This window comes from Emys orbicularis, chromosome 22, assembly GCF_028017835.1.
Source record: "Emys orbicularis isolate rEmyOrb1 chromosome 22, rEmyOrb1.hap1, whole genome shotgun sequence".
Taxonomy (NCBI): domain Eukaryota; kingdom Metazoa; phylum Chordata; order Testudines; family Emydidae; genus Emys; species Emys orbicularis.
In genome coordinates this window covers 13,575,880-13,588,409 of record NC_088704.1, presented here as the reverse complement: position 1 = coordinate 13,588,409, position 12,530 = coordinate 13,575,880, and positions in this window count along the sequence as shown.

The following is a 12,530-nucleotide window of genomic DNA, read 5'->3' as shown; positions in this document are numbered from 1 at the left end:
AAGTGCAGTTTCCATGAGTGTGAATTTCAGGCTTGTTTCGCTTTTAGAATGTCTATAAAAATTGCAACCAAAAGATTCCTCTCTGGGTTTCCAATGCAAGGGCTTGAACCCACTCTGCTCTTTCCAGTTACTAGGTTTGTATACAGATAGATTTAGAGTCTCATTGGAGAGGGATTGTAGGTACTAGATAGGACATAGGAGCAGATACACAATGAGGCAGTCCAGCACTGGCCTATGCCACCTACTAGGGCTCTTCCACCTTTAAAGTCTACGATTCCCCCTTCCAGGAATGGTTTTATAAGAAGTCCGTTAAGCTATGACGAGCCCCTCCATGGAAATAGTTCATCTTAGTGAACTAGCTTTTCCCTTCCTTCCCCCAGTGCAGACAGGTAGGATTCCATGGACTAAATAAAAATGAAACCTCCTTCAACATAGTGCCCTTGCCCATCGCAGACCCTGGCACAGCGGAGAATCTTTGCACTTGGGGGGCTGATCCCATTGTTTTCCACCTCAACATGCCTCACTCTCAGAACTGCAGCTGTCCTACTGTGAGTTTCATAAAGCAGCTTATGTTGAAGATCACACGTGTACACACACACACACACACACACACACCCGCAAAAAATGACCCAAGGTTTGCAGTTTTCTCAGCATTGAAAGTTGGCCAGAGGGATCACTGCAAATTGCTGGGAGTTGATCCTAAGGGGGAGGGGGAATTGATATAATTGGAGTAAAAATATTTTAAAATCCCCAATTTAAAAACAAATCCTACAAAATTAGTTCAACTTCCACTAAAATGGAGCCATAATTTGCTAAAGACTAAGCTGCCAAAAAAAAAAATCAGAACAAACAAAATCCATCAGCAGAAAGTCCCGTATTCATTATAAACACTGAACAAGCCATCAAGAAGTGCATATTAAAAGGGAGCACAGTCTGCAATCACAAGATCTAGGATATTTATCCAGTTAGGTACAGTGAAGAGAAGAGAAGAATGCAGAACAGACACAGGCACACACACACACACACACACACACACACAGTCTCTAAATACCATCCAGGTAACAGCCTAAAGGAAAGAAGGAAATTACTCTGTCTCCAAAGAGGAAAGAACAAGCAGTAATGGAGGACGCTAAGGATGGAGAACTTTAGCCTAGACATTAGGAAGAAATTAAGAATCGGACCAGTTGGGCTGCATGACAGACTCTTCAAGGAGATGGAGATACCGTGACGGCAGCCAGCGAAGTACAGAACAGAAATGATCATATGGAATAATTCTACCCTCTGTTACGCCTGGCAAGCCCCCATTGATTTGAGAGAGATACCATGGGTACAGCCAGAAGCAGAATTTGGCTATAAGGGGACTCAGGGCAAGTGGACCAAGAGCACTGATCTTGCCTGACTCTAGGAAGTTTAGCCTTGAAATTAGACAAAGGTTTCTAACCATCAGAGGAGTGAAGTTCTGGAACAGACATCCAAGGGGAGTAGTGGGGACAAAAGACATATCTGGCTTCAAGACTAAGCTTGATAAGTTTATGGAGGGATGGTATGATGGGATAGCCTAATTTTGGCCATTAATTCATCTTTGATTATTAGCAGGTAAATATGCCCAATGGTCTGTGATGGGATGTTAGATGGGGTGGGATCTGAGTTACTACAGAGAATTCTTTCCTGGGTGCTGGCTGGTGGGTCTTGCCCACATGCTCAGGGTTTAACTGATCGCCATATTTGGGATCGGGAAGGAATTTTCCTCCAGGGCAGATTGGCAGAGGCCCTGGAGGTTTTTCGCCTTCCTCTGCAGCGTGGGGCATGGGTCACTTGCTGGAGGATTCTCTGCACCTTGAGGTCTTTAAACCACGATTTGAGGACTTCAATAACTCAGACATAGGTTAGGGGTTTGTTACAGGAGGGGGTGGGTGAGATTCCGTGGCCTGCGTTGTGCAGGAGGTCAGACTAGATGATCATAATGGTCCCGTCTGACCTTAAAGTCTATGAGTCTATGACTAAACTAGCCCAAGTCTTAGACGCTAGGAATTAGCATCACACACACTCATCCTCTTTTATGTATAGTTGCTATGGGAGTTGGGGGCTGATTAGAGCTGGTCTATAATTTTCCATGAAAACATTTTTTGGTTTTTTTTTCAGATGCAAAAATTGGGTTTTTGACAAATTAAATTTTTTCAGGCAACGTGTCCACTGTCCTCAAAATGTTTGGATTCTTCATCAGAAGATAATTTTGTGGGAGGTAGTTTTCAGTTGCTGAAAATATTTTGATTTTTGGTTGCTGAAAACTGGAAAACTGTCAGTTTTCAGGGTGGGGTTTTTTTTTTTTTTTTTGGACAGAATCAAAGTTCTTCAGCAGGGAAAATCCAACAAACCAAACACCTCCCCACACCTTTTCCCAGTCAGCTCTAGTGTGTTAATGAAGAAGAGGAGAAACACACACACACACACACACACACAGTTGGTAGTGACTCCACAGATAAGGCTTCAGTGCAATTTCTACTTCAAGCAAAGCTAAAAGCCCTCCCCATGTTACATATTAATGAAGAGAGTGAGGGTGCATGCCACATCTGGGGATTAAATTCAGAAGGCAGCAGAGTTTTCTATTGAAGTTATTTTCAGAAAACATAAAATGTACCCTTAAAACAAATTTTTTTTTGCCTCCTCTCCCAATCCCTGTGTCTTGGAGTCCTGCAGCTCAACAACTCCCCTCTCTGCAAACTCCACTTAGTCCACTGTTAAAAACTTGTTACAAAGAGTCACTTCTCTTATTCAGGGCAACTAACTGAGTTTTGCCAAGATCCATCAGCTTTCCCCAATGCTGCCATTTGGTGTCCCTGACTACAGCTGGACAGTGGGGGGGAGAAGGGGGGAAATTCAGGGAAGTTTTCATTTTTTGTCAAAGTTTGGTAGTTTGCTTTTCCCTGATCAGCTCTTTGACTCACTGGAATGCCCCGTGAATACCTCTAGCAAGCCAGGGCGGGAGGCTAGCCAGCTGGGAACGAGAGGATGACCTCTGGCTTGGGAGGAGATAGAAGCAGGAGGGGCTTAACAGGGATGGCTTAGAAGAGAGGAGATGCTTCTGTGTCAAAGCACTGATAGAACTCCTACGTTAGCACCCCAAAAACTTCCTTCCTAAGCCCACATCTTTCCCACCCAAGTGTGCAGCCTTACGTCTGCCCATAAATATAAATACACCAGTGCAGCCACAAATGTGGATTTTGCCTCTAATTGCGACATTTAGAAAAATCTCATCCCAGACTTTGAACACTTGCTAATTTTGATCACCATTCACACCCTTTCCCTCCCCAGGCACTACAGGAAAAAATGTAAGAAGCATGCTGCAGTCACCATCTGCACTCTCGCACTACGCCTCGCCTAGCCCAGGGGTTCTCAAACTGGGGGTCGGGACCCATCCGGGGGTCGCAAGGTTATTACATGGGGGGCGCGAGCTGTCAGCCTCCACCCCAAACCCCGCTTTGCCTCCAGCATTTATAATGGTGTTAAATATATTAAAAAGTGTTTTAATTTATAAGGGGGGGGGTCGCATTCAGAGGCTTGCTATGTGAAAGGGGTCACCAGGACAAAAGTTTGAGAACCACTGGCCTAGACAAACCAATGCAAGAGTCACCCACAGGTTACATGCAAAAGCCACGCCATCCCTGTATTAGTCACCTAGGCAAGGAACATGTCATCAACAAACATGGTCAGAGTTCAAGGGGGCTTGTTTGAGCTCTCAGGATGAGGGAGGAGATGTGGTTCTGGGGGGCAGCGGAAGGAAAGTAACTGAGGTTGAGAAAGGGAACTGACGAGGGGATGAGTAGTGCATTACTTAATTACTTCTTCCCTTGTTTTCAATGGTTTGTGGGGATGAGACATGCAGTCTAGTGACCTGGACTCAAAACTCACAGTGATTTTTTTTTGTGCTTAGATTTGCCAAAGCGGCTACTGATTTTGAGTGCCCAACTTGAGACACCTAAAAAAGGAGCAGATACTGAGAGAGCACCCACCCTCTGAAAATCAACCCCTTTAAAAAACATTTGGGCTAAGAAAGAAAAAAAAAAGAAAGAAGCCCCCAAAAGTGACTAGTCACCTTTAAATATTCTAGGCCATAGGATATATTATATACTGGGTCAAGTCCCCGCCCCAGGCAACCCCACTGACTTCAGCAGAGACATGACACACAGATGAACTTATACTAAGACAGTCACAAATGATTCCGGCATTTTGTTAGGCATGAAACGTTTGTGAAATGCAGAGACTTGGAAGGGGATGGACGTTTGCTCGGCTCTTCGCACCACAATCACCGGCGGGTCTGATTCATCCTTCCTGTCTGAGGATCAACAACTTGGACCCTACTCTAGCCAGGCCCACTTTTAGAGGAGAGAGCGGGTGACTCACTGATCCCACAGAGAGCCCCTCACCAGATTTCGGGCATCCGTTTTCTGCACTGAAGCATTCCTTTCCTTTGAGCTAGGATATGTTCCTAGCCCCGTTTCCTCCCATATGTGCCCTCCACCATACCTCTCGGAAGAGCCAGTTTCTGCCCTGGAGGTGGGTGGACTCCTCTTTGAGCCTGCTCTGCCTCTGACGAACTAACAATGCAAGACTGAAAATTAAAATGTGTCCTGCTAGGAAGAAAAGGGATTAAGAACGGCCTGTCAGGAAGCACATTGCAAGGAGATGGGGTGTACTCAGGTATCATTAGGTACTGGATCGCTTGTTCCTTTCCTTCCCTCTGTGCTTGGAGATCCCAGCCCCTCTTTATCCCAGCCCAGATGCAGATTCCTAGACAAGCAGCAACATTGCAACGTACAGCTGAGGATCTATTCCGGCAGCACAGAATGGGCATCCCCACGTGACGAACCTGCAGCCAATTTAGCCTTCATGATCCCCAGCTATTCTGCACATGGATTTGTGAGGGGGACATCACCAGAAGGCAGGAGAACTCACGGAAGGGCCCAAAAGCTCTCCCAAAATCTTGAGTCTGAGGCCAAATGCTTGAAATTGGGCAGGAATAAGTGCGGCTCAGTCTAAGACATCCCCAAGCCATTTTCAATAGCAGGGGATGCCACCCGTCTTCGCCCCTGAGCAGCGAATGCTGCTGTATCCAGGCAGGGACGAGAGAACTCTGGTCACTGCCCAGAAGCTTGGTAGCACGGCACCACTTGATTTATTTCACAGCTGAGGGAGATTAAGCTGACTGATCTCTTTAAACTGCACACATTTTAACACAAGCAAATCCAGTCTCCCCATAGGCATCCTGGCACCCCGCCACGATATAGGCACAATTTCCCTGCAGGAACACTGGCCCCCTGCCATGCTACGGGCAATAGATTCCTTTAACCCCTTGTGGGTAGCAACAGTGTCACAGTCGGGCTCCCATTGACAATCCAGAGCTCAGTCCAGATGCGTTTGGCTGAAAGAAGCAGCAGCATCTGGCAGCAATTCCGTTCTCACTGCAGGTTCAGCCCAGTGTAGTCAGGGGATGAGAGTTCAGCACTCAGCTGCCAGCAGGGTATTCCCCCCACACCTGCTAGCAAGTGTGACAGACATGCCCGGACATCCCCAGGCAGGTATATTACCCCTGGGGTATATTTCACCTAAGGGGAGTCATGGGGGGTCTCTGTTGAAAGCTAAGAACGAGGAGATTGCCAGGTTATTGCAAGGTGTTTGTGGGGAAGCTATTCGAGCATTATTTAACATGTAGGCCATTGTGTTCCAGAACGGCTGGAAGTGAAACTTCCCACCTGAGGCGAGGGAGTCTCAATCAAGGTGGAGAACAACAGATGTCTATGGACCCAGCCTGTCTGTACAGGCTGGCCCAGGAGCAGGCTGGAGGATTTACGAAGACAAAAGAACCCCAAGAAGAGTCTGAGATGGGGGACCTCTGGGGGTAAGAGACAATGGCTATAATTTGTGTCTTATGTTTTTCTTTTACCGGTAACCTTATATTTCCAAATCCTTTGTGACGTTGTGCAGTCTATATGGTTTTATAAAAATATAAGTGAGTATAATGTAACTGGGATATGCTTCATGCAAAAGGTCTCTTGTAAGGTATCATTACAAAGCTTATAATCTACTAAGTGTGATCATCCGATTTGTATAAATGTACCACTCTTGTATCTAAAACTAGAAATATAAAACATAACTCTGAGGGCCTATTGTAATTATGTAAAGTGTGGGCCATTAATGATGGTTTGGAATCTTGATGACTCCCATTAACAAGGACCATTGTCTGCAGATGACTGTGTTTACCTGTGAGTCTTCCTGTATATGTGTGCTGGCAAGTGAGTAATGAAGTCTTGCAGTGACATGTGATCATGTCACCTGAACTGGAATCCATCTTTAACCTGGTGCTTTTCCAGTGAGGGGAGGGGGTGGGAACCCAGAGGAACAAAGGGTTCCCGCCTTATGCAAAAGATATATAAAGGGGTGGAAGAGAACTGAGAGGGAGAAAGGAGCCATCATGGAGAATCCCCTAGATAACACCTAAGCTGGAACAAAAGCTGTACCAGGGGAAAGAATTGTGCCCAGGCCTGGAAGGTGTCCAGTCTGAGAAAAACTTCCTGAAGCATCTCTGAGGGTGAGATTATCTGTATTTAGTTTGATTAGGCATAGATTTGCGCATTTTATTTTATTTTGCTTGTGACTTACTTTGTTCTGTCTGTTACTACTTGGAACCACTTAAATCCTACTGTCTGTATTTAATAAAATCACTTTTTATTTAGTAATTTACTCAGAGTATGTATTAATACCTGGGGGAGCAAACAACTGTGCATATCTCTCTATCAGTGTTATAGAGGGCGAACAATTTATGAGTTTGCCCTGCATAAGCTTTATGCAGGGTAAAACGGATTTATCTGGGTTTAGACCCCATTGGGAGTTGGGCATCTGAGTGCTAAAGACAAGCACACTCCTGTGAGCTGGTTTTCAGGTAAACTTGCAGCTTTGGGACAAGTGATTCAGACCCTGAGTCTTTGTTAGAGCGGACTGGAGTGTCTGGCTCAGCAAGACAGGGTGCTGGAATCCTGAGCTGGCAGGGAAAACAGGAGCAGGGGTAGTCTTTGCACATTGGGTGGCAGCTCCCAAGGGGGTTTCTGTGATCCAACCCGTCACATCCTTATCCTTGCTTTCACTTCAATCTTTGTCTCAAGCCTTGTTCAATAAACGTGGACAGGCTTATGGTAAAGCCAGATTTAACTGCCTTGTGCAAAGGAGAGTGTTGAACTGCAGTGGACTTCCATGATCATGCAGCTTGCGGGAATCGCCCCAAACTGAAATTGCACCAACTAACAGAGGTGCGTCTGCAGTGCTGGATGAAGATAGGAGGGCAGAAGCACGTATTGGCATTGAAGATCTTAGAGCATCTGCTGCCACAGCACAAGTAGCCACCGAACGGTGGTGAAACGGCCTTTTCATGACATCCTGCCTGCAATCAGGCAGGCTCATGTTTCATCAGTGAGTCACGGTCACGGCCAAGCTACTTTCACCTCGGGGAAACCAACAGGGCTGTCAAATCCTTAGCGCAAACGAGAGAGACTTCACGTTTTCCATTGCAGCAATGCCCCCTCTGTTAGGACATAACGCAGGATATTCAACCTGCTGGCAAATGCAGAAGTCAGAAATCATCTTAGGGTCTCTCCTTCGGTCTCACAACCAACCTCCTTCTTGGAACTCCTGCAGGTGCAAGATGAAGCAGGGATAGGGACTGTCGACCACTTGGCACTTAGAGAAAACCTCCTTGGTAGTTTGTGGGAAGAGACTCCCATCAGGGAGCAGAGCTCACTCTGGGTTAGAGGGCTGAGGGGTAGCCCCCACTGAATCAGTGATGGGGCTGAAAGAGAGCGTCCCCCAAGGAGCTAGTGGGTGGAAGCCCCATCATTTGGAGCCTTAGAAACTGGACAAGTGAAGGGCTCGAGAACACAATCCACTGACAGCAATCTTTCTTCCAACCAGAGAGCGCCGGGTGGGACTACTCTGGAGCACTCCCAAGTCACACTGGCCAGAGAGTAGAGCGGTTACGGAGTAATCCGTTCCCTTAAGGGGCGGGCAAGGGCATTAGCTCTGCAGCACTCAGGGTTAGCAGGGGCTGGAGCCTATGCTTGGCTGCAAAGTCATTAACCACTGTCTTGCTGGGGGAATGTTTCTTTCTGGGAATCTAGGCCTCGCTATGGTTGCTCTCGAGAATCCAGGGCACTGTGCCCAGAGACGTGGCCTCAGGGAGTGGGGGATACACATTACTGAGGTGGCCTGGGGAACCGAGCTAAGCCCTGCATGCAGTTGTCCCAGCCTAAGGAGCACCTCCTTCTGCTGTAGGTCTGATGGGTCCCCACCTGCAGCCTGGATACATTCCTAAGTACTGTGCTGCTCTGCGTGCAGAAGTTGTTAAGCAGCACCATGAAGGGGAATAGAGCGCAGGGGTGGAATCCAAGGCCTCTGAAGTGTGCAAGCCCCCAGGATAACTGCGCAGGTCAGGGAATCAGCCACAGCGTCTTCAGTGTGTAACAAACAGCTACAACTTGTGACGTGAGGCTACCTGCTTTGGGGGAGAGGCCGACTTTGGTATCGAGCCTCATGTGCCAATCTCGAACGCTGGACAAACAAGGGAGATGCTCTAGATTTCTCTTCCCTCTTCTCCACATATGCATGGAATCCGATGGGCTTACACCTGGGATGACTTTGGTCCATTGCGTTCATTATGGTAAATCAGGCCACTGCCTTTCTCCCTCCTACAATTGCAGCCCCTTGGAACTCAGGGCGGAGGAGTTGCTTTTGCAAGCTCCAGACAGGCCTCTGCTGGGAGACTCAAACCATCAGGTACAAATCAGCAAAACAAAGTGCTGGGAATTTCCTAGGCCAAAATTAGCCTTAGTGTAACTCCATTTGACAACAGAAGTTGTTACATCAAGGATGAACTTGACCTCTTATTAAAGACACCGGCCCAAAGCTGGTGTGAAACAGACAAGCTGCGCAACACAAGGGTGCTGAACTACATGGTGCAACCACAGTGCTTCAAGCTGTCTTCCTCCAAGCTAAGCAGGGGCAGGCTAGGCCAGCACTAGGAAGGGAGACCAACTCTTAAGAAGCTGGTTTGGGGAGCAGTTTAGATGAGCGAATACGGAATCAGTCAATGCTATGCTTGGCTGATACAGCAACTCATGGTGTGGGATGCCATCCGATGGGACAGCTACATAGAACACATCAGCAATACCAGGAGAGATGGGCTGGAGTGTGGATGAGAAGCCTAGTGGGGAAAGTAACTGAAATATTTCCTCATGGACTGTATTTTCTGACTGGACAACCTAGCTACATTATCAATTACTGAGGGACAATCTTCACTCATTGATCTACAGTATGTGCTTTCCACAGCCAACAATCTGTATAACTTTTCAGGAGCGATGTACCTGAATACTTGGATGCTAATATCTAAACTGTATTCTTAAATGTATTCACCTAAATTTGGGTGACTGCGGATTATGCACTAGATGTAGCTTATGACTTTAAAAACAAACTTTGTATTTGTGGCTAATCTAAGCACTATACCCAGATGTATAGACACTCTTTTCTCAACCCGTGTATTAGATAATTTTAACGTTAGCTTTAATAAAATGTTTAAATCGTCCATATCCCTGCCCCCAGGTCTGATACGTGACAGAATCTGCCTGGCAGCCACATTTGTCAGAGTGCTGTATACAGATGCTTGGTCATTCTCACCAATTGCCAAAGACATGCTTTGTTCTCCCTAAGGGCCATCTAGCTAAACACAAAGGATTAAAAATAAATAAAATCAAGGCTGATGCTGGTGGAAAAGAGTTACATTGTCCTTTGTGGTTTTTAAGCCATATTTTAATCAAGGAGAACAGAGGAAACAAAAATCTTCCAAGGCAGCAAAATGGAGCGTCTCCCAGATCATTGCTAGCACTCACTTCTGTTCACCCTGCTGTAATTAAACCCCTGCCAATATGCAGCAATTCAGATTCCGTTTCCAATCCCATCACTACACAATTCCACCTCCAAAGAGCCTGTTTAATATTAGCAGAGAAAAATGGTCTCCCATAAGCTCTTGGGTCTCCACTATGGCCCTGCTGATCTATGGTGCCTCCCCTCCAAAATGGCTACGTAGCTAGTTAGCTAACCCAGCATCCAGTGGGTATTATCCCCATTTTACAGATGGGCAATCTGAAGGGCAGAGAAGTTGAGTGACTTTCCCAAGGAAAAGGAGCGAGTCAGTGATGGAGCCAGAGATAGAACTCAGATCTCCTAGCAGATAGACCCCCTGCTCTAGCCACTAGGGCATGCTTCCAGTGGCTGCAAAAGAGTAACAGATGGTCCATCCTACAGGCCTTATTCAGGTTAGCAGCCTTCTTGGCCTTGCTAACAATAGGGTGACTCCCATGAGTATAAGGCTGAAGGAAATAAACTTTGCACCCCTGCCTGGGGTAGTTTGCCTCCCTTCCAAGCCAGCATGGAAAGAAGCAGAGAAGATCCCAATAAAGCACTTTATTCACGCTGTGTAAGCAGCTTTATTAGTAGTAACTACCTAGGAGTCCTAGTCAGGGATCAGGACCCCACTGTGCTAGGTGCTGTACAAATACAGTACAAAGACACTGTCCTAATCCAGGTACCTTGAAAGCTACAGGTCTGAACAGTGCAGGATCCCCATAGTTACCACCCAGCAGACAAGTGTGGAATCTCACCACATCTCAGCCATTTTCCTGCATGCAATGAATCTCTTTTCTATCAGTTGCCACAGAAAGGACATTCAAAACTGCTCAATGCAAGGACAGCCATCCCCACTGGCTGCCTGGCCAGGCCAGCCAGAAGGGACAGCATACAGGAGAAAGCCAGCAGCAAGGAGATGAGGAGGAAACTCGTAGCAAGGCTGATATAGACACTAGGTAGTGAAGGGTTCCCTAAATGGGGTCAAATCCTTTGAGGCACTGAGCACCCGTAATGCCTATTGATTAGAATGGGGGGTAGGGAGAGATGTTCAGAGTTTAGGATACAGATGGACCATAGAGACCTTCACTTCCTAAGGGTATCCACTGGCAGCGTGGTCTACTGGATGGGGGCCATGGGAGTCAGGAGATCGGGGATGTCAGTTCCAGGCTCTGCCACAGACTCCCTGTGTGACCTTGGGCAAGTCACTTAGTCTCCCTTGTGACTTAGTTCCCCAGCTGTGAAATGGGGCTAATACTGTCCTACCTCACAGGGAGGGTAAAAGCCATTCACAACTGCCAGGCACTCAGATACCGCGGGGCACTGAGGGACATGTAAGTACCTAGACCGACGCTGGCGTGTAACTGCCAGAGCTCAGTGCTCTGCTGACAAACTCCTTGCAACAGTGTTGTGCATTGGGGTGTAGCCCTGGTGAGCCATTCTAGACAGAAAATAAATAACAGCAGGGCCAGACATCACCCACGGCGACAGTGAACTGTTACATGGGGGGGGGGGGGATGTCGCATCCCTTTTTAAGGAGTGACACATTCTCTGGCTTCCTTCCCTCACCCTCATTTCTATGATGGTCAAGTCATTCTGACCCAGCAGGCAATAACCTGGTGAGATGCAGACAGAGGAGAACAGAGGTAGCACTCTGGCTGTGCCACCATCCGCTCTCTGCAGTACAGGAGCCTGCTCTTGCAGCCCCAAGGAAGGAAGGGGGTTGTTCTACGTAGGACACAGCAATCCTGTGCTTTCCAGCTGAGGAGCGAGCCTCCAGGACAATATGGGGACACTGATCCTCTCGCCCGTCAGTCACACACAAGCACAAGGCTCACACACATAGGGCTCTTGGCTAGTTGCGGATGTAATATATTGAGAAGAGCAGACTGGAGACCCGGCATCGGATACTCTAGACGGGTGAGTGGACATGAGATTTTTGCACTAGGTATCACAATCACAGAAATGAAGAGACAGCAGACAACTCAGTGGGTCACCTAGCCTGTTCCTTGGTCAGTTCAGGATTGTTCCCTATCTCACTTATCCACCAGCCCAGTTTTAGAGTGGCCCAAGAGATGCCGTTTCCACCACTTCCCTAGGGAGTGGATTCCACCCCCATTTAATAGATCTCGCACACTTTTACCCCTCCGGTGAGATCAATGGAGACACTGGTTTTCTTCCTACCCGGAGGAGACACTTTCTTTTCGCATGTATTTGACTGTAATTTCTTTATCCCTTAAAGCACCCAGCAGTTTCTGAGGTTTTCTCTAGATAGACTGACTGAAAAGCATCCGCTACCCTTCCCACCCAGCACTTTGCCAGAAGCCTCTGTAGCATTTATAGTCCTACATGCTGCTGGCGCCCTCTGCTGGGAGATGCCCAAATTGCACCATATCATAGAGGACAATTCCCTTCTTTTGAACAAGAAACCTATCTTTCCCTCTCTTCAGCTTCAGTGTTTAGCCAAAGAAATGTCCGAGTGTCCTTGCCCCAGTGTGTGCTTAAAGTCACTGGGCTGCAGCAGGAAGGAAGGGTTAATGCAGCTACACTGATCTCCTTTGGAACCATAAAGGAAAGTGAAGGGGTCC